Raw genomic sequence first — 26691 nt, 5'->3', positions numbered from 1 at the left:
GCCAGGCCAAAGCAAGGGACCTGGAGATGGTATGATTAACTTTCATACACTTATAAAAAGGAGCATGCAATTGACATTGTAGTGTCAATATAGAAAATTCTAGTAATTAATTATGCTTGAATTACGAATATAAGGCTAATCTCTAAGATAATCCAATATATATAAGATGATTGATTATTCCAATGAATTTTAATTGCAATCGATCGATTCTTAAAAAAACACTTCCTATTGCAAAAACTATTGCTCATAGAAAAACATTTTAAACATTATATAAAAGGGGTAATCGTCAATACAAAAACATTTATGATCGATTAGAAAATGTAATTAAGATTTTTAGTCACGAAGGCAATCGATTATATACGAAAATCCATTGCGATAAGGGGCCGTTCAAGTATTACGTAAGCAAATTTTTAGCCATTTCTGACCCCCCCGCCCCAGCAAAATTTTGTCATCACTGCCCCCTACCTCCTAACGCATAATGGTGAGATCAGAAACGTACGCGGAAGGGGGCATAGGGGGCTCGTGCGCCTCCCCCCCCAGACGAAGAAAAAAAATATTTTTTTAATGCAAAAATTATTTTAAAAAAAATTAAAATTTCGGAAGAATACCTTTATATGTTGTTATAAACGATTTCTGTTAATTTCAATGCTATTTAAAGGGTAAGAACTTAAAATTTCTCTTTAAAAAATTCATTGTGACCTACCCTTTAAGCCATATATGGTAAACCTTTGACCCGCAGATCAAATTTGGTCCTGAAGGTTATCTGATGTGGCTTGCCCCCCTCAAACCTAATTTTGCAAAAATGAACTAAGCGGCACATTTACAAATCGCTTAAATGACCCGTGGCACATTTTCAAATCACTGAAGTAGGCCTCAAAGATCACTTTCATATTCAAAGATCACCCAAGTAACCCGCGACACAGTTACAGAACACTTAAACGATCCGTGGCACATTGAGAGATTCCTTGCGTGACACGTGGCAAAGTTTTAGGGCACTTAAGCGGTCCCCAGTGCTCTTCTATATCACTCAAGTTACCCGCGGAACATTCCCAGATTACTTAAGTGATCCGTGGCACAGTTCCAGAGCACTTAAGCATCCCGTAAACATTTCCAGATCACTTGAAGGATCCGTGAAACATTTAGAGACCATTAAAGTGACTCTGTAGGGGATTTATCAATAGGTAGAATGTTAGTTCAGGTGCCCAGTAACTATCGAAAAGTTTTTTTCCGTTTTTGAAGATGCCATTCCGAAATGCTTCTGAATAAGATGCCAATAAGAATATTTCATATCTTCATAAAGGGTGGTTGATGACGTAAGCATCATCCAAACCCCTCTCCCCCCTTGTCATCAAAAGTCAGCAAATCGGAAACTCCTTCCCCCCCCCCCATCGATGCTGACGTAATACTTGAATGACCCCTAACTGAAAATAATTCTGATCTGAAGTTATCGATTATAGAAAAAATAATAATTAAAAAGATTATCGATTATAGGAAAAATACCTAATTACGGAGATAAATGATACTTAAAAATATTCAAAAACGAGGATGATCGATTATAAAAGAAAAGAAAATTGCGACGATGAGATCAGTAATTGAAAAAAAAAATTCTATTCTTATCACACCATCTATTGAAGAAAAAACATTCTGGTTAAATTGAGTGATTATTAAAAAATTTCTGATCACGACGATCGATTTTGTAAAGAAAAACGTATTAATTGCAAAGATGATAAATTTTCGAAAAAAAATTAAATTGTGAAGATAATCGTTAGAGTTTTAAAACATTTATGATAGCGATGTTCGATTGAAGCAAAATAAAATTATTTTCAATTATTGATTACCTTCGATTATAGAAGAAAATCGGCTTGGGAAGACAACCTGTAATTGACAAATTCTAATCCCAAAGTTGATCTATTATAAACAGAAATTGGTATGAATTTTCAGGGAAAAAATAAAATCGCAAAGATAATCGATGATAGAAAGAAATTCTTATAGGAAGAAATTAAATTGCGGAAAAAAATTTTCAATACAGAAATAAAACCACGAAGATTATCGAAAATAATTTTAATCATGGAGATAACCAATTATAGAGAAGATCGAATTGCATTGATTTTCGATAATTTAAAAGAAATTCTAATCACGATGTTGATGATTTAAAAAAAAAATGCAATTGCAAAGATGATCAATTATAGAAAAAACTGAAATTACGAAGATTATCGATTATTGCAGAAAATCTAATTTCGAAGATAATGATTGATCGAAAAAATCTAATCATGAGGCTTATCGAGTATAGAAGAAATTGTGATTGCGATGATAATCGATGATCCAAAAAACTCTAATGACGAAGATTAAAGAGAATGTAGTTGGGAAAATAATCGATGATCGAAAAAATCTAATTACGAAGATTATCGATTATTTAGAAGAAAATCTAATTGCGAAGATAATAGATGATCGGTAAAAATTCTTATAACGAAGATTATCGATTATAGGAGGAAAACTAATTGTGAAGGTAATAGATGATCGAAAAAATTCTAATAACGAAGAATCTATGATAAAAAATCCCAATCGCAAAGATGATCGATCATAAGAAAAAACTAAAATCATGAAGGTGATCAATTACAAAAAAACAAAAAGATTGCAAAGATCGATTTTAGAAAACAAAAATTTGAAAATAATCGGTAATAGAGAAAAAAATTCTTTTCTACGATGATCGAATCACGCGAACATCAACCAACCATTATAAACTCTTGTGAAGAAGTTTTAGTGTTTTGCGTATGCATACTATTTGAAATAGAGAATAAAGTGTGAATATATCATAAATACAGTGTTTTTAAATTCAATAAACACTTATACATAATCATACTTTTATCAACCATAAGCTGGAGGAAAGCCAGGACAACCGATGCATGGAAATGGATCAGGTATTTAATCTCTTTTGAAATACGTTTATTCAAGGTGGTTCTAATTATAATATATTCATTGAATGTATCAATTGTGAAAAAAATAAGAAACGTTAAATGGAGTTTTTTTTTGCCGCCTCCATGTACTTATTTTATGGTAACCATACTATACATATTGTACATATTGTGTACTAAAAATTAAGAAAACACAATGGCCACCGGCAAGGTAAAGTTCCAAGTAATCAAGGAATCTTTCCAGAGAAACTTAAGCCTTAGATTTTAATAAGGCATTTGATGAAGTCGACATATCAATCCTTTTAAGAAAGTTAACCGATATGGGTGTTCCTGGCAAAATAGTTAGGACGATCCATGTCCTACTGTCAGACAGAGTCCATTGTGTTCAAGTTGCTTGGGCTGTGTCAGCGACTCGCCCCGTACCATGCGGCGTCATCCCAGGATCTGTGTTGGGTCCTATTCTATTCACCTTGTTCACTAATGACATAGCTCAAGTCGTCTCTCCCGTACCCATTCTACAATTTGCAGATGATATAAAGCTATTCTCAACGACGGACAACACAATGGGCCTCGAAACTGCCTGCTTTCGTCTCTTCCGTTGGAGCAGCCAGAACAACCTTCCTATTTCTATCGTCAAGAGTGGCTCTATGCATCTAGGCAGATCCACCGACCCCGTCTGTTATCAGAACCATATGCTCTGATCTAGGCATTTGATTAATCCGGATCTCTTGACTTCACTGATCATTATCGTAATATGGTATGCAGGACCAATGGAGTCGCATATATGATACGTACGGCGTACAGCAAGTGCGATATGCATACCCTGACTGTCGCTTTTTGCACATATGCCCGACCGATTCTTGAATACTAATCGCAGGTGTGGTGTCCATACAATATTAAAGACATATTATTCATCGAGAGTCCCCAAAGGGCTTTTACTGAACGACTTCCAGGTATTGGTGGAAGTCCATACCAAGATAGACTCGAGATACTTGACCTTCATTCCTTGGAGTGGAGGAGGGCTCGATCTGACCTAATTATGTGCTATAAACTGGTACACAATATGGTATATTTACCTTCCGATAATCCTTTTTTCGAAGTCTTGGACAGATGACCTAACCTCCGTAGACACAGTCTTCAACTGAAAATTCCAGTGACCAGAGGCGACTGCTACTTCTATGGCTTCAGATGCCGTTCGGCTAGACTATGGAACAATCTGCCCCCTATGCTGGATTTGCGTCATCAAGTAGAAATACAAATACAACGCCACAACAGGCAAAATGCCCAACGATAAAAAGATGCCCATAAAAATATGGATGTCATATATTTCAAAAATACAGCAACCCAATTTGTGCAATTTGTGCAATTAACACAAATTATAAACAATATATACACATGATAAAATATTATACAACGCTATATAAATAATATAAATATTCGTTACTTACGAAAGAATACTTATGGTTGTCTTATTCTAAGAATGGATAGCTTCTCGATTTACCCCAACATGTTTATCGTATTTCTTTTTAAACGTGTCAATTGTGTTACAATTTACTACCTCCGGGGGTAAGCTATTCCATTTATTAACAACCCTATTAGAGAAAAATTCCCTGCGACACCATAACCTTGCATTGTCCCTCACCAATCGATACTGGTGTCCCCTTGTAAAAGCAGTTGATTGGCGATGTACTAAAAGTTCATGGTCCATCCTATCTATCCCATTGAAAATTTTGAACACTTCGATCATATCTCCTCGACACCTGCTTTCATCCAATGTAAACATATTCAAAAAATGAAGTCTCTCTTCATAACTCAAGCCCTGTGTGCCAATAAGGACACGCGTAGCTCATCTCTGCACCCCTTCAATCAAGTCTATGTCCCTCTGTAGGTATGGTCTCCAAAACCTTACAGCATACTCCAGTCCAGGACGAAGTAAGCCTCGAAAAAGCGGAAGAATGACTTTAGGAGAACGCGAAAAAACCTTCTTGAAAATGAGACCAAGCATTCTATTCGCTTTTTTGACAACCGCTGAACAATGTTCAGAAAACTTAAGTCGCTCGTCAATGAGAATTCCCAAATCGGTGACTCCAGTTGCATCCGGGATAGTGACACCATTCAACTCGTAAGAGAACCGTGGGTTGTTCGAACCAAAATGAGTGACCATGCACTTATCTACGCTAAACGTCATGCTCCATTCATTTGCCCATCCTGCAATCCTGTTTAAGTTGGTCTGGAGCAACTCCCTATCGATTTCATTCCCGATTACCCCCATTAGCTTCACATCATCTGCGAATTTGCTAGTAATCCCATCGATACCCTGATCGAGTTTATCGATAAAAAGTGAAAAAAGTATGGGGCCAAGGACACTTCCCTGAGGAACTCCACTTGTGACGTCTGTCCAAACAGAGAATTACCCGTTCACCATAACTCGTTGCGACCTATCTCTTAACCCCGATTCTATCCAATTCAGCAAGTTGCCCCCAATTCCAGTCTCGTGTAAACGCTTCAAGAGTTTGCTATGTTGGACCCGATCGAATGCCTTCTGGAAATCAAGGTAAACAACGTAGACATTCTTGCTCTTACCCATAGCCTTAGTCACGTGATCATAGAAGCAAAGGAGGTTAGTTACACATGACTTCCCCTTCCTGAACCCATGCTGATTATCCGACAATACCTTATTCTTGTCTATCCACTTCACAAACTGCCTCTTGATGATAATTTCCAGAATTTTCGAGAGGGAGCTCGTCAAAGTCACTGGAAGATAATTTGACACCTCTTCTCTACTACCCTTCTTAAATATCGGAACAACATTAGCAAGTTTCCAATCCCTTCGGACGATACCCTCAGCAACATTACTCCTGTATATCTGTGCGACTGGCCCCAACAATTCATTAGCACGTTCCCTCAGGACCCTGGGATAGATATCATCTGGTCCTGGTGCTTTGCCCGCACATATATTTTTTAGAAGATTTAGGACCTCCACGTCTTCTACTTGAATATCGTTGAGGGTTTTATTACCCCATGCAACACCCGTATATCGAATATCATTATCTCCATTAAAAACCGACGCGAAAAAGTAATTGAAAGCATCACATATGCCTACATTGCTCTCTAACCTAGAGCCTCCTATCGAGAGGGGGCCAACCGTCCCGTTACATCCATTATTGACGTATCGAAAAAATTATTTTGGGTCAGAGCCAATGTTATCTGCCAACCTCTAGAGATTCAACTTCCTTTTTACTATCCCTTATCGCTTTCTTCAACAGTATTCTTTTATCAGTATACAATGATAGGTCACCTCGTCCACTTTTATACTCTCTGAATGCTCTTTTCTTTTCAAGATAAAGGTTCCGCACGCTATCCGTGAACCATAGAGGGTGCGATCTACAAACACGATTTTTTCGAATAAAGGGTATGACGTCGTGCAAGACAGAGGACAGCTTCGTACTAAATTCTTCCCATTGACTTACCACCCCTACTGATTCCAACCGGTCTTTGAAAACTTCCGCTAACCTTCTTTTCAAAACATCAAAGTTAGTTCTCCGAAAACAAGGAACCAGTATTTTGTTATTAACCTTACCCGAGGAAAAGTTACAGTGAAATCTGACGATACGATGATCACTGGAAGAAAACTCTTCCCCCACCGAAACATGTTCAACAAGATCCTCAGAACTAGTAAGAACTAAATCCAAAATAGCAGTACCCCTTGTGGCTTCTGATACATGCTGATACAAAAAATTTTCGAGCACCAACTTAAGAAAGTCTCTTTCATACTGATTTCCAGATGAAAGGTTCTCCCAATCAATACCCGGGTAATTGAAATCCCCTAGTATGAGAACCCTCTGTCGCTTACACATGTAGGAAATTTCATCATGCAATTTGGCGATGTAGTTTTGATCCCTATTCGGTGGATTATAACAAACCCCAACAATAAGTTTATGACGTCTTTTGTTCTCAATTTCAACCCATATGGTTGGGCGATTTTAACTTCTCTTCTTATAAGTTTTTTTCCATTTGAATTATGTTTTTTTATGTTTTCTGTTTGAATCTTGCCAGTGTAAGTGCATCTGCCTACTGGGTTGTGTGATAAAAAAAAAATGTTGTTCCGATATTTAAAAAGGGTAGTGGAGAGGCTGTGGCCAATTTTATCGTCCAGTGAGTTTGACGAGCTCCCTCTCGAAAATTTTTGAAATTATTTCTAAAAAAGCACCAAGACCAGATGATATCTATTCCAGGGTCCTCAGGGATGTGCTAACGAATTGTTGGGGCCAGTCGCACAGATATACAGGAGTGGTGTTGCTGAGGGTATCGTCCCAAGGGATTGGAAATTTGCTAATGCTGTTCGATAATTAAGAAGGGTAATAGAGAAGCTGTGTGTCCAATTATCGTCCAGTGAGTTTGACGAGTTTCCATCTCAAAAATTTTGGAAATTATCATCAAAAGGCAGTTTGTGAAGTGGATAGACGAGAATAATGTATTATCGGATAATCAGCATGGGTTCAGGAGTGGGAAGTCATGTGTCACTAACCTCCTTTCCTTCTATGATCACGTGACTAAGGCTTTGGGTAAGAGCAAGAATGTAGATGTTGTTTACCTTGATTTCCAGAAGGCATTCGATCGGGTCCAACATGATAAACCCTTGAAGCGTTTACACGAGATTGGGATTGAGAGCAACTTTCTGAATTGGATAGAATAGTGGTTAAGAGATAGATCACAACGGTTTATGGTGAACGGAGAATTCTCTGATTGAACAAGCGTCACAAGTGGAGTTCCTCAAGGAATTGTCCTCGTCCCCATACTTTTTCACTTTTTATCAATAGACCCGATCAGGGTATCGATGGGATTGTTAGAAAATTCACGGATGACGTGAAGCTGACGTGAAGGATGACGGGGGTGGTTTGGAATCAACGCGATAGGGAGTTCCTTCAGACCCAGTTGAACAGTATTGGAACATGGGAAAATGAATGGAGCATAAAGTTTAGCGTTGATAAGTGCATGGTCGCTCATTTTGATTCGAACAACCCACGGTTCTCTTACGAGTGGTGTCACGTTTAATGACACGTTTAAAAATAAATACGATAAACATGTTGGGAAAATCGAGAAGCTATCCATACTTAGAATAAGACAACCATAAATACATTATGGGTATTGTATAATATTTTGCCATGTGTATATACATATATATTGTATATTTTTTTTATTGAATTTTTAATTGGGTTGCTGTATTTTTGAAATATATGTAATCCATATTTGTTATGGGCATCTTTTTCTCAGCCATCTCGTTGGGCATTTTGCTTGTTGTGGCCTTGTATTTGTATATAGGAAAATAGTTCGAAATTGTGATGCAACTATAGTAAGTTTCAGTATAAGTTATTTTTGTACCTAAAGATTTCCGTTGAGAGTAATTATGAAGACAATTAGAAAAAAATTCAAATCGACGAAGATAAGCAATAATAGAAGAATCGGTAGTTCACGGATGTTAATAAGAGTGGATAGGTAAAGCTCATATTTTCTACTGTGCCCAAGGCCCCGCTCATGGTGACAAAACAGAGTGAAGAGTCCCGGAATTTTGTCTATGAAATAAGGATCACTTTGTTTTACAACGGAGGTCTACGCCATTCAATAAATCCATTAACCTTTTCGCACCAAAGAAATTTTGTTTGAAAAAAATTTTGAATATGATCTTATATATTAACTTACCCTTTTCCAGCAGCAATCCCGAAATATCTCGTCGAACAAGATCTGCTTCATTTGCGTTACCCCGAAATATTTCATCTTCTAAAAACGCGTTTAATGCTTTTTAATCAGGAAAACACATTTTTCAATCCCTCCACCAGCCAATCAATTGCCCGTACGCAGACAACTCTTATTTAAGGTTAGATAAGAGAAAAATTTGAGGGGAAAAAGGTCGTGTATGTTTTTTCTTTTCTTTCAGCCATAGTAAAGAAATATACACTCAGTATTAATAATAATACAAAGGAATGTTTTACCAAAAAATACAGTATTTTTCTTCCTATAGAAAGCCACACACGTCATGTCAGGAGATTTTATATCATAGTAAGGGAAATAAAAGCAATTGGTGGAGTAAATTTTCTTGTTGGGGGGGGGGGAGCAGTTATCAGCTCATCATTAGGAGAAAAAGAATAATACTTTTTGAAAATAGGCGACAATTTGCGAAGGTTCCACAATTTCAAATGTGGCGGTTATAATGAGAATCATGGAAAATTTTAAAAACCGCTGAAAGGGTCAATATACAAAGATAACCACTACTGAACCACACATGCACCTCGTCCATGTTCCTCTGCGGAAACACTAACGAATTGGTATATGCTGGAATGTGCTTGTACGTTTTATGAACCTGACGTGAAGTTTATTTCTGTGTAATGTTTGTTGCGCATGATGGCGCCATCTGCCGACAGTTTTTCTAACTGTGATTGGAAACAATACAAGGATAACCAATAAAACGGTGAATTATGAATACGTTCAAAAATAAATAAAAATGTGACTTCTGAATAATCACTATCGGAAGAAACATTCAAAATCGGGATAAAAATCAACAGTGGGGAAATTAAAAAACTTTGAATGTTATATAATAAATAATGTTAATCATTAACAAAATAATGGAAATATTAATAAAAGAAGTTTTGACTAAAATTGATACATTATGAAAATACGTTGAAGTGAAATACATGAATAAATGAAGTGAATTTTCTCTTTTTGACAGATTGATTTTTGTTTTTTGACAGAAGAATACAAGGGGTGATGTTGCGAAAAATAATTTAAAATGACCGCAAATACAAATAGCATAATTTTAATTTTTTTCTGCGTTTTATGAATTTTCGGTAACATGGACTCACACCGTCTCCGCACTTGGCGACTGTTGGCCACGGTGTTTGGTGAGCCGCCGCACATTGAATTTTCATTTTTCCGTATTATAGTTTTTGTGTGTTTATTATTATTATTTTTGTGTGCTTTATGTGTAGGACCGCAACACCTACTTGCAGGACAACGACAATTGCCTGGAGGTGGTGGAAGTACGTTGTGTTAATTTTACCACTTTTTATTAGATTTTATGAACCTACGCAATGTATGCTCAATCCGAAGATTAATATACTGAATTACGAGTAATTTTTTTCACTGCTTCAATTTTTCTTTAAATGGATATTAATGAGAAGATTTTTTTTTGCGTGAAGTATCCATTAATACGGTTTTAGGAATCTACATTGTTTTTCCATCCAAAATCGATTTCTCGGAATTTCCAATTATGTTATCTGAAAGCGCATTATTGGTTGGTTTTGTTTTCAAAATTCAGAGATTTTGAAAATGAATCGTTGTATTATGAAGAAAATATTGACGATAACACTGCTCAACAGTGATTTTGTTGTGTTCTATCTAAGAACTATCAACTAAGTCAAAAAAAAATTCGAGCGAAAGCGGAATAGTGGGTGTAAATCACTTTGCGAACAAAATAAGTACCCGGCGACTGACACGCATTGTGTGCAGCAACATAAGAGCTGCAGCGTAATGTAACTCAAGGCATATCCATGCGTTTTACAAGACGGGTGTTAAAACGAATTGGTTTTGATAGCCAGCGATCAACAAGAGTCCGTTTGATTTCTATGCGAAACCGAAGAAAACGGCTTTTGTGGGCTAGAGAACGTCGATATTGGACACTTGATGAATGGAAGACGGTTGTTTAGTCTGACCAATCAAGATATCTTGTCTATGACGTTGGGATTGGCAGGATCTGCTGAGGTGCAAGCAGTGCGAAGCCACGGATCAGGCATGACAACGGTTCAAGCGGATTTCGGCGGAACCACGGTCTGGGGGAAGCTTTCTTCTGGTATACTCTTAGCCTCTTATCCACATCGTTGCTGACCACGTGCACCCGTTTATTGCCATAATGTTTCCTGATTATGATGGCTATTTTCAGCAGGACAATTCACCGTCCCACGGGGCTAGAATTATCTCAGATTAGTTCAAATCATGTTCCTCAAAGTTTCGATTGCTTCAATGGCCTCCTCAGCCACTAGATCTGAATACAATTCAGTATTTCTTGAAAGGTCGGTTAAAAGCTTCGAAACACCACCTTCTAATTTGAGGGAATTAAGAGCTGTCATTTCGTTAGCATATGCTAATATTCCTCCTCAACGGTTTCAGTAACTTGCATGAGTCCATGCTTAGAAGAATATGCACTGTTATCAAAGCCTGAGGAAGTCCCAAACGATATTAGTGGTTAGTAGCGGGGTGTTCCTAATTACTTGGCCACTGGGTGTAAGTGTTTAGTCCCTTTTTTGGTAGAGGAATACAAATATATTATTGCGAAAAGTAATTTAAAATGACTGCGGATATATACAACAAAAACCTAGTTTTCATTTTTCTTGCGTTGCATCAATTTCACGTTGATAATCACTTTGGGGGGGGGGGGGGTTATATCGTTGCAGGACCACAATTGCCTGGAGGTAAGTGTTATGTAACTTTTCATTAGATCTGAATTTATAAACCATAGAAATCTTTGATTTCTACTCGATCCATGCTTTCAAGCTGAAGAGTAACATTTGAAGTTACCAACACATCTTTTTGGTGGTAACTTCAAATGTTATTCACTTCTAATAATAACTTCAAACGATATTAGTGGTGAGTAGCTTGGTGTTCCTAACTTTTTGGCTACTGGGTGTAAGTTTTTAGTCCTTTTTATGGTAGAAGAACACAAAGATTGTTATTGCGAGAGAGAGAAAAGTAATTTAAAATGACAGCGGATATATATAACAGAAGAATGATTTTAATTTTTCCTGTGTTGCATCAATTTCACATTAATAATCATTTTTGTGTGTTTTATGTCGTTGCAGGACCACAATTTCCTGGAGGTAAGTGTTGTGTCAACTTTTAATCAGAAAATCTGAACATAGAAATCTTTGATTTCTACGCAAAATTCACGCTTTCAATCTGAAGAGTAACACTGAAATCATCAATAAATTTTTTACTGCTTTTATTTTTATTCAATGAATATATTGATGAAGCGATTTTGTGTGTGAAGTAATAATGTCCAAGAGGTTTTAGGAATAGGTATGTGTGTTGTCCCTAGAAAATTAATTCCTCACATTTTGCAGTTATGTTGTTCAGAGACGTATGAATCTTAGGTTGCTCTTAGTTTCATTTAAAATTTTGAGATTTCAAAAATTTATCTTCGTATCTAAGGGGCCATTCAAGTATTACGTCTATATAATGGGTGTAACTGTTTAATCCCTTTTTATTATTATTTTTGTGTGCTTTATGTAGGACCGCAACACCTACTTGCAGGACAGCAACAATTGCCAGGAGGTGGTGGAAGTACGTTATGTTAATTTTACCACTTTTTATTAGATTTTTATGAACCTTCTACACAATGCATGGTCAATCCGAAGATTAATACTGAATTACGAATAATTTTTCCACTGCTTAAATTTTTCCTTAAATGTATATTAATGAGAAGATTTTTTACGCGAACGTTACATTAATACGGTTTGAGGAATCTATTTTTTCCATCCAAAATCAGAATTTCCAAAATGAATCGTTGTATTATGAAGAAAATATTGACGATAACAAACTGCTAAACATTGATTTTGTTCCCGAAGTTATTTCAATGATTTTTAGGATGATTTTGGGGCACCGATTTCAAATCTGCGTTGATTTTTGTCAGTTCGGCTCTAGTTTTTGATATAAAGAGAAAATTAAATTTCAGTGGAAATACATATAAGCAGCGTACAAATCCCATTGAAACTGTGCGAAATGTAAATTTCATATTTACGTCATTAATAAACTCAATATCAATACATAAAGGCCACTGATGTTGATGTCTGATAATGATACATGATAATGTGCTGAATAAAATAGGAAAGTAAACAAAAACTAAAAGTTAAAATTTCGACGCAAAAATTTGTGGCTGCAAACTATATTGAAATGTTCATTATCTCAAAAACTAGAGACAATTCAGCAAAACCAACTCCAGTTTTAAAATCAGCAGCCCCCAATATACCAAAAAACCCATTGCAATTCCCTTAGGAATATGAAGAATTTTTCTTATTTCTTTTGAGCAGTATAATTGATTGTTGCTAACTGTACAGTCAGCACCTCAAAATATTCAGCGGAAAAAAAAATTCCCTGCTCGTGTCAGTATCATTGTGCGGAATAGAAAAGTGATCGGGCTTAGAATTGGCGATTTCTATGCCCCACATCTAATCGCCATGCGATATTTGTGATCCAGTCAGAAAGATTCTACGCCACTACAAGAAGAAACAAAATAGAATGCTGTGTTTCAAAATGTGGCGAACTTGCTAGGCAGTCTGAATGATGTTTATGACAACCCGTGCGGAAGCCTTCTATTTTCAGGAGGTGCTGGTATACAGTACTACTACTCACTCTATTTAACCGTACATGCACGCTGTGTACTGGTGCATGCGATTTGCAATAAAAAGCTTCGATATCTCTTAGGACAGTGTCCCACAACCGAAACGTTCGTGACCGTCCACGAAATATTTCTCTACATCCATATATATAGTCCCCACTACGCAATTTTAGATTTACTTCATTAAATATCGTGCTTTCACTGTATTATGCTTTTATTTCTGTTTTAGTCGTCAGCAGATCTGCTTATTATCTGCTTAAATTATTTCTACTGATTTATTTTACGTTGATCCTCTAATTTATTCTCCTATTTATGTTTTGCTGCCCCCAAATCATTTTTTCCTTATTTATAAATTGCAATGTCCCATATAAATAATCCCAATTTACCATATGCAGGGCGTCCATAATTGAAAGACCCTATTTTAAAGTAGCCTACAGGCGAAACCAGGCATCAGAAATGTGTGAAATTTTGTAGAGGACTTCATGAACTGATGGGAATTTGTTTCAGGTTGTTAAAACAAATCGTTGCACATGTCGCCACCAGAAGACGTTTCATTTTGAATACCTGTAGTAAACATGTAAATTTATGTGATGTCACGCAGCAGCTGTTATAAAACCTAGAAACATTCGCGGAGATCTTGTTTCTCAATGTGTTTGCTGCTCACAATGATGACAAGTTTACGAGATCGCGCTTTCTTGGTCAAATTGTTTTACCAAAACCGCAATTTCGCAGTAACTGCTCTACGGAAATATCGGACTTAGAAGAGGATTCGTAAAGGCCCAATGAATGTTAGAAACCTTCGGAGTATGGTAACGAAATTTGTAATTACAGGATCGTTGGTTATTCGTCCTGGAAGAGGAAGAAAACCCGTTTCTATAGGCGCAGTACAGGAGGTTTCACTTCAGTTGGAAGTGCTTCAAATTCTCGTGGTAATAGCACAAGCGTTGGGTAGGCCACGTTCAACTGTCAATAAGATCATGCAGAATATCCTACGATATTATGAAGCCAAGCAAAAAACTTCGAGCGAAAGCGGGGTAGTGGGTGGAAATTACTTTGCAAACGAAAGAGGTACCCGGCGGCTGACACGCATTGTGTGCAGCAACATAAGAGCTGAAGCGTAATGTAACTCAAGGTATATCCAAAGTATATATCGTGCGCTCTACAAGACGAGTCTTAAAACTAAGTGGTTTTGATAGCCGGCGATCAACATGAAACCCTTTGATTTGTGAAATGTCTGTTAAAAGGTCAGAAACACCACTTTCTAATCTGAGGGAATTAAGAGCTGTCATTTCGTTAGCATGGGCTTAACGAAACATTCCTGTTTCGTTGAGCCCGTTAACTCTTCGTTAGCATTCCTGCTCAACGGTTTCAGTAACTTGTCCATGTCCATGCCTAGAAGAAATTTGCTGTCATCAAAGCCTGAGGAAGTCCTAAACGATATTAGTGGTGAGTAGCGGGGTGTTCCTACTTTTTGGCCATTGGTGTAAGTTCCTTTTTTTGGTAGAAGAATAGAAAGATGTTATTGCTAAAAGTAATTTCAAATGACCGCGGATATATATAACAAAAACATAATTTTAATATTTCTTGCGTTGCATCAATTTCACATTAATAATCATTTTTGTGTGTTCTATGTCGTTGCAGGATCACAATTGCCTGGAGGTGAGTGTTATGTTAACTTTTCAACTTTTCATTAGATGTGTACTTAGAAACCATAAAAACCTTTAATTTCTACGCAGTTCGTGCTTTCAATCTGAAGAGTAACACTGAAGTTACCAATAGATTTTTTTAGTGCTTCTAAAACACATTTTACAGAAGAACATGTCATCAGCCGGCACTTTCCTAATCTGTGACATCCCCGATCCCCAGACTTTAATCCATGCGATATTTGGCTTTGGGAGCATTTGAAACGTCTGGTAAGTCGTGGCAATCCAAGAACTTTATTTGACTTTAAAGGCAGCATTTCACGTGCTGAACATTTCCCCGCACACATTCCCGTTAGTTGTAGAACATGCTATCTTGTGATTTCACCTGGTATCTGGAAGTGATAGCCATCACGTGCAACAAGTTTTGTTGCAATTGTAACAATTGTTAAAATTGTAAACGTTTGCCTAAATGTGTCATTTCGTACTAAAACAGTCTCTGGTGGCAACACACATGTGCAACTTCTCCCCCTTCCCCCGAAAAAAATTCCCATCGTATCATGAAGTCTTCCACAAACTTTCACACATTTCTGATGCCAGCGTTCACCTGCAGTCGTCTTTAAAATAGGGTTTTTTAATTATTAATGCCCTCTATTTGTCGATCAAATTGGTTTTACCCAAGTCCTTTTATTTAGAAATAAAAACTTCAAAGTACATATTTGATTGCCTCTGATTTTTTTCGTCAAAAATGGTCTCGTAAACGGTAACCTCGATTGTAACGCAAATCTTTTATAACGACAAAACGTGGAATATTCGATGTCATTTAACTGAGTTGCAATGCATTTTGTTTTGCTGGCCCAAAAATTGCTTCTCCAAATTATTTGTTTTTTATTGCTCTCAAATTAATTATATTCGCGGTATTTTGTTTTTGGCGGTCACACACACACAGCTAGTTATTTCTATTTATTTATGGTTTTTAATATTTATTTTTTTAATCCTCAAACATCCTCGAATTATTTTACCCCACCCCCCCCCCCCCCTCCCCATCATCAGCCGGCACTTCCCTAATCTGTGGCCTCCCCGATCCCCAGACCGTGCGAGTTTTGGCTTTGGGAGCATTTGAAGTCGTGGCACTTCAATAACTTTACCTGACCTTAAAGGCAGCATTTCACGTGCTGAACATTTCCCCGCACACATTTCAGTCTGTTTTGGAACATGCCATCTTGCTATTTCACATGGTATCTGGAAGTGATGGCCATCACGTGCTACACGTTTTGTTGCAATTGTAACAATTGTTAAAATTGTAAACGTTTGCTTGAATGTGTCATATCTTAATAAAACGCCTTCTGGTGACGATATATGCAACTAATCCTTTCCCGGAAACTAATTCCCATCATTTCATGAAGTCCTCCACAAAATTTCACAATTTTCTGATGAATGGTTTCACCTGTAGGCTACTTTAAAATAAGGTCTTTTAATTATGGATGCCCTCTATTTCTCTATCAAATTCGTTACCCAAGTCCTTTCATTTAGAAATAAAAACTTCAAAGTACGTATTTGATTTTGTCTATGTTTTTCGTCAAAAATGGTCTCGTAAACGGTAACCTCGATTGTAACTCAACTCCGTTATAACGACATAACGTGGAATATCGATGTCATTTAACTGAGTTGCAATGTATTTTGTTTTGCTGGCCCAAAAATTGTATCTCCAAATTATTTTTTTATTGTTCTCAAATTAATTACATTAGCGGTATTTTGTTTTTTGGCGGTCACGCACACACAGCTAGTTATTTCTAGTTATTTAGGTTTTTTCCTATTCATTTTTTTAATCACGAAATATCCTCAAATTATTTCAACCCAACGCCACCCTTCAAAGTTTATTTTTTGCCAATCCGGAAATTATTTCTCCTATTATTTAATTTTTAGTTAGTCCGCAAATTGTTCCTCTTAGTGTCGAAATTATTTACCCATCTACGATACGTTTTTTGATCGTCCGCACAAACTTTTTCTCACATTTCCGCGGGTACGCGAAATTGTTCAACTACATCAACCGGTCCGCAGCTCTGAAATAGTTGTCCTAAATATTAAATATTCCGCTTCTCTGAAAAACACTGTCTTGTAAGATGGGAGCCAGATTACAATCAGTAATATAATTTAGTGCGAAATGTCAATACATCTGAATTTTGTTGACCATTTAAAAACTTGAAACATCCTCTTCGATAGGTTTCTCAATGCAAGGCTCACCGTTTGGTGGACTTGGAGATAGTATGTATTTCCTTTCTATATATACTCGCATTTGTCGTGGTTATTCTCATATTTTGTCACGGGGAATTATATTATTGAAAAACCGAAGATAATTATAACGTACTTCTCTGGAAATTTGTCAGCTCTCCATCTTCTGTTTACGAGATTTGCATCAAAGCAAACTCTCAAGATACGGAAAAAAATTGAAATTAATGGACATAGTCAGCATTACCCTTACAAGACACGAGACAAAATATGTTTGGGACCCCTTTGCCCCTATTTTATATATTTTGTGGTGGGGACGGGAATTATATATTTTTTGAGAATATACAGGAATGCTGAAAAATATCCATAAAGAACATTTTAAACACAAAACTGAACGTAAATTAACACAAAAGCTGAAAAAAATTCAGCACTGAAGATAATTTTAAACAAATGGGAGGAGAAAATTTCGAAACTAATGAAAACTTTAGATTTGATCAATTAAAAAAAATTGAAATAATTAAATTACCTAAGAAAATTCAGAATTGTGTGACGGAATAAATATTTCCAGAGATGATGAAAATTATAAATTAACAGAATTGATAATTTTTTTCAAAATGAATGAAAATCCAGAATTAACAGAAGTAATTCCGTAATATCCACGAAAGTACGGAATTAATGACGGGTAGTTCCAGAATGGATGAAAATTAATTGAGAATTAACAGAAGATATATATAATTCCGATAATAAGCCTCCAATGACTTCCTGTGAGGGCGGCGCCCCACCTGTCGCACACCCATAAGGGCTGGCGGTTCTGGACATCATGATACGGCAAAACAATTGGGAAGACATTAGCAAAATTTCAATCTAAATGATGATGTGGATTATAGAAGGAACTCGAATTGCGAAGATAATTGAGAATGTACTGATCAAGAAGTTGATCTATTATAAAAAATATTCTTGCAAAAATGATCGTGATTGATTATAGAAAGAAAATTAGATGTCGAAGATCCATAATTGCAAAAAAAAAACTAAATATGATAATTTTTACTGGATTCTCCCTTTTGAAAAAAATCACGAAACTGTCGATTGCATAAAAGAAACTTAAATTGCGAAGGTTGTCGTATATAAATCATACATAATTGCAGTGATTGACTATGAAGAAAAATAAATAATTGACACAACCGAAAAAATTCTATCACAACAATGATCAATTCTAGAAGAAAATCAAATTGCAGAGAATTCTGTGGTGTTTGGTCAGATCTTGATAACTCCAAAATCAGTTTTGAGGTATAAGCATTTTCATTGGGCCACTTAAAAAAGGAAAAATACCCACAAATACAAATGAAAATATACATCAGCATATTGTTTAGCCGAACGCATGTATTTGTGCATTTATGTCACTTGCGCGCGTGTAATTAGTTATACATAGCAAGATTTACTTTTAAATCAAAAAGCCAATTTAGAGATGGAGATATCATGTTCTGACCAAACACCCCAGAATTGATGATTGAAAAATCAAATTGAAGAGTAATCGATTATAGGAAACAAATCACAAAGGTAATCGATTGCAGGAAACAAATCACAAAGGTAATCGATTGTAGGGAACAAAACACTAAGATAATCGATTATAGGGAACTAGTCGCCAAGATAATTGATTATAGAACACAAATCACAAAGATAATCGATAATAGTTTTAATCACGAAGATGATCGATTATAATAAGAAAATTGAATAGTGTTGATAACTGAGAAAGTTTTAATTCTGAAGTTGATCAGTTAGAAAAAAGAAATTTAATAAAGAAGATGGTTGATTCCAGAAAAACCAAATTGCAAGGTAATGAGAATGTCTCTTTCAGAAAATAAACTCCTTAAAACTGAATATTGATGAAACCACTTTTGCATGTTCATAAAATCTACCATAAATATCAATGTTTTGAAATTCAGTAAATATTTACACATGTGATCAATCTTTCATCCATACATTAGGTGGAGGAAAGCCAGGTCAATCCAAGGATGGGCATGCAACAGGTTTGAAATTAATTTTTTTTTAATACTTTTTATTATATTATATATATTAATACTTTTAAATATTTTTTATTCATGGTAATTTCTTATAAATCGCGTCTGAATGAAAAATTACATGACGTTTTGATTATGATGCAATTACAAAAAGTTCAAATTTTTTATTTGTATATGGAACTTATGATTCCCATTGATCTGAGTTCCGAGGAAAATAAGGAAAAATTTGAAAATATTGAAGATAAGCAATTGAAGGTAAAAAAACAAAAAGGTAATTTACGAATATAATTCATAGTGTATAGGTAAAATTGTCAAATTTGCTGGTGTTCCCAGTTTTCTGCTCATATCAATGCTTGGCCCTTCTATGAGTGATTTTGCTCTACGTAGAACAACAGTTTGACAATGAAATCCAAGAATTTTAATTTATCAAATGAGGGTGAGAGGTGTTTGACCTGTTACAACAGCAGTCCAAGTTATTTTGACCTTTCAGTGCACGGGCCGGGTCTGTGAGACCCATGCTCATGAATTCCTCTCATTCACCGCCAGGTTGTGGATCTCTTTTCTTGAAGTTTTCGCTAAAAATGGCAAATCACATTTATTTTATATTGTTAGTGTAGATATAATGATATGATCATTAATCACTCAAATTATTATAAATAAAATCCTGTATAAATATTTTTTATGGAATATGTTTAAAGATGGTCTGTGAGACCCAACCTGTGCACTCACAGAACATTTGCTTGCCCCGTGAACTGGGGGAAAAAATCCACAACCCCTTCTGTACTTTGACTAAAGAATTTTTATTGGAAAAATATTGCGAAGATAATCACTATATAAAAATGAAATTAACAAAGACACAATCAATAGTAAAAAAACATTGAATTTCGAATGTAATCAATAATGATTGAAACTGTAAATGCAATTTGTAGCGATAGGAAATTATTCAATAAATCAATAGTCGAAAATCTTGTTGTAGTCCTTGAATAATTGGAAACTTCGAATATATTCAGTAACGATATAGAGGGTTTTTAAACTCTCGCATACTCTGATAATCAACAACAAATTTTGACAATACTTATGAAAATAAAAGACGTTTCGAAAGACTTGTAATATAATCAAATACTGTGATAAATTCACTATTGCCAAAAAATTAGAAACACCCCTCTCACTCAAACTTCGGCTCGTTCAGCCAGCACGTGCGCTAACGTAATAAACTTGGTTTACTGTTGAAAAGCATGCTGCTGGTGAAAAGAACCAATGAACAATTTGCCTGTTCATGGAGGATTCTTGTGACTTCGAATGTGGCATGATTGTGGGCTCCAGAAAAAATGGTTCCAGTATCTCCAAAGCTACTAACTTTCTTGGATTCTCCCGTACAACAGTATCTCGAGTCTTCAAAGAATGGCAGGTAAGCCAAAAAACGTCGAGCGAAAGCGGGTTAATGAGAGGAAATTACTTTGCAAACGAAAGAGATGCTCGGCGAATGACACGCATTGTGTGCAGCAACATAAGAGCTCAAGCGTAATGTAATTTAAGGCATATCCGTACGCTCTATAAGACGAGTCTTAATACGAATTGGTTTTGATAGCCGGCGATCAACATGAAACCCATTGATTTGTTTGCAAAACCGAAGAAAACGGCTTTTGTGGGCTAGAGAACGTCGATATTGGACACTTGATGAATGGAAGACGGTTGCCTAGTCTGATGAGTCAAGATATATTCTTCATGACGTTGATGACAGGATCCGTGTGTGGCGCAAGCTGCGCGAAGCCATGGATCAGGCATGCCACATGGCAACGGTTCAAGCGGATTTCAGCGGAATCCGGTCTGGGGAACTTTCTTCTGGTATATTCTTGGTCCCTTATCCACACCGTTGCTGAAAACGTGCACACGTTTATTGCCATAATGTTTCTTGATGAAAATGGCTATTTCCAGCAGGACAATTCATCTTCCCACGTGGCTGGAATTATCTCAGATTAGTTCAAATCATGTTCCTGAAAGTTTCGATTGATTCAATGGCCTCAGTCACCCGATCTCAACCCAATTGAGCATTTGTGGGACGAGGTTGAAACGCCTGTTAAAAGCTTCGAAAAACCACTTTCTAATCTGAAGGAATTAAGATCTGCCATTTCGTTAGCATGGCCTAATATTCCTGCTCAACGGTTTCAGTAACTCGTCCATGCCCATGCCTAGAAGAAATGTACTGTCATCAAAGCCTGAGGAAGTCCCAAATGATATTAGTGGTGAGTAGCGGGGTGTTCCTAATTTGTTGGCAACTGGGTGTAAGTCCTTTTTTTTGGTAGAAGAATACAAAGATCTTATTGCTAAAAGTAATTAAGTAAAAATGACCGCGGATATATATAACAAGAGCATAATTTTAATATTTCCTGCGTTGCATCAATTTAACATAATAATTTTTGTTTGCTTTATGTGGTTGCAGGATCACACTTGCCTGGAGGTAAGTGTTATGTTAACTTTTTAAACTTTTCATTAGATGTGTACATAGAAACCTTTGATTTCTATGCAATTCGGGCTTTCAATCTGAAGAGTAACACTGAAGTTACCAATAGATTTTTTTAGTGCTTCTAAAACACATTTTACAGAAGAACATGTCATCAGCCGGCACTTTCCTAATCTGTGACATCCCCGATCCCCAGACTTTAATCCATGCGATATTTGGCTTTGGGAGCATTTGAAACGTCTGGTAAGTCGTGGCAATCCAAGAACTTTACTTGACCTTAAGGGCAGCATTTCACGTGTTGAACATTTCCCGCACACATTCCCGTTAGTTGTAGAACATGCTATCTTGTGATTTCACCTGGTATCTGGAAGTGATAGCCATCACGTGCAACAAGTTTTGTTGCAATTGTAACAATTGTTAAAATTGTAAACGTTTGCCTAAATGTGTCATTTCGTACTAAAACAGTCTCTGGTGGCAACACACATGTGCAACTTCTCCCCCTTCCTCCGAAACAAATTCCCATCGTTTCATGAAGTCTTCCACAAACTTTCACACATTTCTGATGCCTGCGTTCACCTGTAGTCGTCTTTAAAATAGGGTCTTTTAATAATTAATGCCCTCTATTTGTCGATCAAATTGGTTTTTACCCAAGTCCTTTCATTTAGAAATGAAAACTTCAAAGTACGTATCTGATTGTCTCTGACTTTTTTTCGTCAAAAATGGTCTCGTAAACGGTAACCTCGATTGTAACGCAAATCTGTTATAACGACATAACGTGGAATATTCGATGTTATGTAACTGAGTTGCAATGTATTTTGTTTTGCTGTCCAAAAAATTATTCTCCAAATTATTTGTTTTTTATTGCTCTCAAATTAATTATATTAGCGGTATTTTGTTTTTTGGCGGTCACGCACACACAGCTAGTTATTTCTATTTATTTATGTTTTTAATATTTATTTTTTTAATCCTCAAACATTGTCGAATTATTTCACCCCACCCCCACCATCATCAGCCGACACTTCCCTAATCTGTGGCCTCCCCGATCCCCAGACCGTAATCCGTGCGAGTTTTGGCTTTGGGAGCATTTCAAACGTCTGGTAAGTCGTGGCACTCCAAGAACTTTACCTGACCTTAAAGGCAGCATTTCACGTGCTGAACATTTCCCCGCACACATTTTAGTCAGTTGTAGAACATGCCATCTTGCTATTTCACATGGTATCTGGAAGTGATGGCCATCACGTGCAACATGTTTTGTTGCAATTGTAACAATTGTTAAAATTGTAAACGTTTGCTTGACTGTGTCATATCTTAATAAAACGCCCTCTGGTGACGATATGTGCAACTAATCCTCCCCGGAATTCCCATCATTTCCTGAAGTCCTCCACAAAATTTCACAAATTTCTGATGAATGGTTTCGCCTGTAGGCTACTTTAAAATAAGGTCTTTTAATTATGGATGCCTTCTATTTCTCTATCAAATTCGTTAACCAAGTCCTTTCATTTAGAAATAAAAACTTCAAAGTACGTATTTGATTTTGTCTATGTTTTTCGTCAAAAATGGTCTCGTAAACGGTAACCTCGATTGTAACTCAACTCGGTTATAACGACATAACGTGGAATATTCGATGTTATTTAACTGAGTTGCAATGTATTTTGTTTTGCTGGCCCGAAAATTCATCTCCAAATTATTTGTTTTTTATTGCTCTCAAATTAATTATATTAGCGGTATTTTGTTTTTTGGCGGTCACGCACACACAGCTAGTTATTTCTATTTATTTATGGTTTTTTCCTATTTATTTTTTTAATCCCGAAATATCCTCAAATTATTTCAACCAAACGCAACCATTCAAAGTTTATTTTTTGCCAGTCCAGAAATTATTTCTCCTATTTATTTAATCTTCAGTTAGTCCGCAAATTGTTCCTCTTAGTGTCGAAATTATTTACCCATCTACGATATGTCCGCACAAACTATTTCTCCCATTTCCGCGGGTGCGCGAAATTCTTCAACTACATCAACCCGTCCGTAGCTCTGAAAAAGTTGTCCTAAATATTAAATATTCCGCTTCTCTGAAAAACACTGTCTTGTAAGATGGGAGCCAGATTACAATCGGTAATGGAATTTACTGCAAAATGTCAATACATCTGAATTTTGTTGAACATTTAAAAACTTGAAACATCCTCTTCGATAGGTTTCTCAATGCAAGGCTTACCGTTTGGTGGACTTGGAGATAGTATGTATTTCCTTCCTATATATACTCACATTTGTCGTGGTTATTCTCATATTTTGTCACGGGGAATTATATTATTGAAAAACCGAAGATAATTATAACGTACTTCTCTGGAAATTTGTCAGCTCTCCATCTTCTGTTTACGAGATTTGCATCAAAGCAAACTCTCGAGATACGGAAAAAGAAATTGAAATTAATGGACATAAAATCAGGATTACCCTTACAGGATACGAGATACCAAATATATTAAGGACCCCTTTGTCCCCTATTTTACATATTTTGTAGTGGGTACGGGAATCGTCATCTATTTTATTTTTTCAGAATATATAAGGAATGCTGAGAAATATCCATAAAGAACATTTTAAACACAAAACTAAACGTAAATTAACACAAAAACGGATGAAAATTCAGCACCGAAGATAATTTTAAACTAATGGGCGAAAAAAATTCCGAAATTAATGAAAATTTTAGAATAGATCAGTCAAAAAAATTGAAATAAATAATTAAAGTGCCAATGAAAATTCTAAATTAACGGAAGTGATAATTCCCAAATGAATGTGAAAATCCAGAATTAACAGAATCAATTCCGGAATATCCACTGAAGTACAGATATGATGACGGGTAGTTCCAGAAAAATTCCAGAATTTAAAATTCGGAATCAATGCAAAAAATAATTTCAGAACAGGTGAAAGCCTCCAATTACTTCCTGTGAGAGCGGGGCCCCACCTGTCGCACACCCATAAGGGCTGGCGATTCTGGACATCATGATACGGCAAAAAAATTGGGAAGACATTAGCAAAATTTCAATCTAATTGATGATGTGGATTATAGAAGGAAATCGAATTGCGAAGATAATTGAAAATGTACTGATCAAGAAGTTGATCTATTATAAAAAATATTCTTGCAAAAATGATCGTGATTGATTATAGAAAGAAAATTAGATGTCGAAGATGATCCATAATTGCAAAAAAAAAAAAAAAACACCAACTAAATATGATAATTATTTTTGACTGGATTCTCACTTTTTTTTGAAGAAAATCCAATTGAAAACGGTAGATTGCATAAAAAAAACTAAAAAACAAAACTTAAATTGCGAAGATTGTCGTATGTAAAACATACATAATTGCGGCGACCGACTATGAAGAAAAATGAATAATCGATAACCGATTATTCATTTCATTTAACCTATTCATTATCATCCGGGCAGTGAGTTGACCTGATTTTTTGTCTGTTTTAGATCTCGCATTAGAACAAAATCTAAGCACATAAGCAACTATTTTTATGGTGGTTGTATATCTGCTGCTTAATGCTCTCAGGTGCTTTAGAACGTTGTCTAGCAAGGCTCTCAAATCTTTAGGTGACTCTTGGGTGATTTTAGGGATTGAAATTAATACATTGATATGTGTATTGACAATTAAACGTTTGTTTTCGAACCGTTTCTCTAGAGCAGAGAATAACGAATCGAAGGTGTCTTCAATGCTTTGAACTTGTCTAGCTTCACCTTTTAACCAGTCAAGTGGCAATGACGAATATATGGGTCATAATGTTTCCAATCCTTGAGTGGTGATGACGACTATATGGGTCAAACTTTTTCCAATCCTTGAGCGGTGGTGACGAATATATGGGTCATGGAAGACCTGTTCCTTCCCCCTTGACCTATTGTACATTGACTGACACCTTCAACGCCTCCTAATCCTTCAAATGAATGAAGCGCTCGGTTGAACAGTACAATGAATTGGTTATAGACCGTCACAATAAATACCGTCTGTACAGAATAAGGTGTGGCTTTTTTACTGGTATCTTGAAAGTAAGAATGCTAGATTGTTAAAATGGAATTAGGGAGGGGTGGTACAGAGAAAGAGGGAGAGAAACTGTTTATCTTTCTAAGGAGGGGAACTGTTTTTTCCACACTTATATTCACAACATGTGAAGCTGTACGTCAAAATTTTTCTCAAAAATATTTTTTTATTTTATTTTAATTTTTCAGTGAAATCTCGATATAACGATATTCTAGAGAGGCAGCACTTTAATATTAGGCTATAGGCATTGCTAAATAAGACAAAAAAATATCGTTGTAGTAGCCCCCACAAGGGGTGGGCTGGCAAGGCTGCAGCCCTGGGGTCCGGGACGATTTTCATTATTTTTGTTTTTCAACGCTATAAATCCATCATAAAAGGGCCCGCGAAAGTCTGGTCGGGGGGGGGGGCCCGCAAAAGATTCCAGCCTAGGGGCCCTAGTCCAGGATGTGGGGGCCATGGATTTATCGTTGTATCAGTGACATTGTAACGAGATTTCACTGTATATAAACACATAAATAAACGTATGCAATCCACTAAAATCCAACAAAAAGTTTATTGACTGGAAGATGAAATTAAAATTAAATTTTTACGTTATACGTATAAAGTTATACGTATATAGATTTAACTTGAGACTTGCATAATATTTCGTGCCATTTGTTAATACACAATTGCTGCTTTAATTATAAATGTTTTAATTATATTTTACAAATTTTTTAAATACAGTGGAACCCCGCTACAACAATAAGCGACAAATCCTTCAACAATGATATTTTTTCGAGTTTTGTGCGGAAATGTCACTACTCTAATGTTGAATTGATGCCTCTCGATATAACGATAACCAATATACAACGATATTTCTTTCTTGGTCTGCATAAATAAATATATATAAATTGGCAGGGCCGCAACTAGGGAGCAGGGGTGTAAGTTGATTGCGCAGAAGATAAACCGTTTATAGGTCGATTGCGCTCACCCCGATATCCAAACAACCCGATTTCCAGACGGCGCAATCGACCTGTTGGGG

Source organism: Pholcus phalangioides, unplaced genomic scaffold (assembly GCF_987345545.1).
Source record: "Pholcus phalangioides strain wild (caught in Gottingen) unplaced genomic scaffold, Ppha-v1.0 ptg000005l_1, whole genome shotgun sequence".
In the NCBI taxonomy this organism is placed as follows: Eukaryota; Metazoa; Arthropoda; class Arachnida; order Araneae; family Pholcidae; genus Pholcus; species Pholcus phalangioides.
This window is presented reverse-complemented; position numbering follows the sequence as displayed.